Source organism: Cicer arietinum, chromosome 4 (assembly GCF_000331145.2).
Source record: "Cicer arietinum cultivar CDC Frontier isolate Library 1 chromosome 4, Cicar.CDCFrontier_v2.0, whole genome shotgun sequence".
Classification (NCBI taxonomy): Eukaryota; Viridiplantae; Streptophyta; class Magnoliopsida; order Fabales; family Fabaceae; genus Cicer; species Cicer arietinum.
This window is the reverse complement of record NC_021163.2, coordinates 54,731,341-54,733,500: the sequence shown is the minus strand read 5'-3', so window position 1 is coordinate 54,733,500 and position 2,160 is coordinate 54,731,341. Positions and strand designations below refer to the sequence as shown.

The 2,160-nt window shown below is 32.8% G+C and overlaps 1 long non-coding RNA gene across 1 annotated transcript in view; it reads left to right on the top strand.

Annotated features, from left to right (window-relative positions):
- Positions 1-954, top strand: part of LOC113786100 (uncharacterized) — a 1,674-nt gene extending 720 nt beyond the window's left edge. Inside the window, exons 2-3 of the long non-coding RNA XR_003472185.2 lie at positions 476-578; positions 685-954. This is a non-coding gene — a long non-coding RNA (uncharacterized lncRNA). The remainder of the gene's footprint in view (positions 1-475; positions 579-684) is intronic.
- Positions 955-2,160: the final 1,206 nt, after the last annotated feature.

Below are 2,160 nucleotides of genomic sequence, written 5' to 3'. Positions count from 1 at the left end.
ACAGTCAAATAACTGGTCTTCCATATGAACAACCCCAAGACTTTTATGCTCCTTCAAACAAAAATTGGGCGAGGAGCAGGGTGCAATACATAACACCCTCAATTATTTTATTCAATAGCTTTACCTGCTCTAGTTTGAATTCTCAAATGTTGAAAAGATGACAGAAAATGTGGGGTGATTAAGTGATAGATGTAGCACAATCTCACTGATTTATTTGATGAATGTAAGATTTTAAGCTATTTATGATTCTCGACATGATACAATTCATTTGCTTGCCTTGATTTCACATCAAATTTTTGCGGTTCTAAAAACTTTGCTACTTTTTATACTGCAGCCTTTTGTTTGTTTCATTAAAGTAAGTCAATTAAATGATTCATTGTTCTGTTTGCCTTTATGTCTACCGATCCTAAACATGCAGCAAAAGAAATTAGTGGTAAATTTAGTTGTATTTGATCATGAACAATGGCTTTTGCAGGCTGAAACGTTATAAAGGGTTCAAGGAGGGGAATAGACATTGAACGTGTGAATATAATATAAACTATGATATGCCTGACGGTGCAGACACATACGTGCACAGGGTACAATTTAAATCTTGTCTTTTTCTTGTTTAATTATTAAAATTGGTTTACATGTCCCTTTATTATATTAATTATCATTTCATTTGTTCGATTAAATTGTAAACAGGTTGGCCGGGCTGGAAGATTTGGCACCAAAGGTCTTGCAATTACATTTGTTTCATGTTCAACTGATGTGAATGTTCTCAACAATGTATGACAATTGACTCTTTTTTGTTACCAATTTACATTGTATAGTTTTAGTAGGATGTCATATGAGTAATGTGGTGTATTGATAGTGATGCTGTGATTTATGGTTGTTCTTTATCAATATTGTTTTGGAGTTTCTGTCTACAGTTTGTTTTATTGTTAAATGAAGTAATAGCCTATTGTCTTTGCATCTCCAGCATTACTCATTATTCACCACGTCACTTATCACACATTCTTCTTTCTTATCTTTTTTATTACCTTAACCGAGCAAATCCATATAATAAATATAAAAAGTTAAATAAATTTACAATTAGCGTCAGCTATGTCCGACGCTAATTATTCTATAATTTTCAATGTTGATCAATAGCGTCGGCCTGACCGACGCTGCTTATAACTGAAATTGACTTTTATTTTGAGAGTAGCGTCGGATTGACCGACGCTACCATTTTTGTTGACTTTATATAACTAGCGTCGGATGTTCTGTTTTTAAAAATAGCGTCGGATTAGAGTAGGCTTGGCCGACGCTAATATAGCGTCGGACGGCATTTGGCCGACGCTACTCATTAGCTTCGACAGTTTTAGCCTAGGCCCGACTCCGACGCTAATCCGACGCTAAATCAACGTTAGCGTCGGCTTTTGGCCTTTTAGCGTCGGTTTTTGGCCGACGCTAAATTCAGTTTTTCTAGTAGTGATAGTCTTTGAAATCTCTTTAAACATGTACTGATTTCCTTTCAATACTAATTATTAATATTAATTAAATCCTTTTAAATATTTTTTCATAAAATAAGATCATAACATTCAAATGGTATAGACAAGGAGTGTAACATTAGTTATATTACTAATATATATTAGAGCTCGACTTGGTTTTAAAGAGATGGAGAAACAAATTTCAGATTGTGCTAATTAAACAATTTTATTCTAGGTATAACATGTGTTATTTCTCCATTGTTTTGTCACCTCAATTTTACTTCTAGGGGATCTTTGTCTCAAGCGATTAAATCTAGATTTTTGTCTCATGTGTGTTTTCACATAGTTCGTGCACATTTGCAGAATTGGTGGGATTTTTGTCTCAAGCGATTGAATCCTTGAAGAATGTGTGATTTTATATGATTCGTGCAGACTTACAGAATTGGTGGACACTATTTATCTGTTTTTCTATTGTAGTTATATATATTATCCATGTACCAAAAATGCTTTCATCTTTATTTTCTCTTTTGTCTTTTGCTCTTTGTTTTTTGTTTCGTTTTTGACTAGCAATTACTATTTAGAAAAATAAGGTACACCAAATCTCTATGTCCCCTTTATTATAAATATCAATTAAATGATTACAAAATAAAAAATACTCATTTTTAGTATTTTTTTTTGGGACCAAATTTGGTTACAACACTTTTCTAAC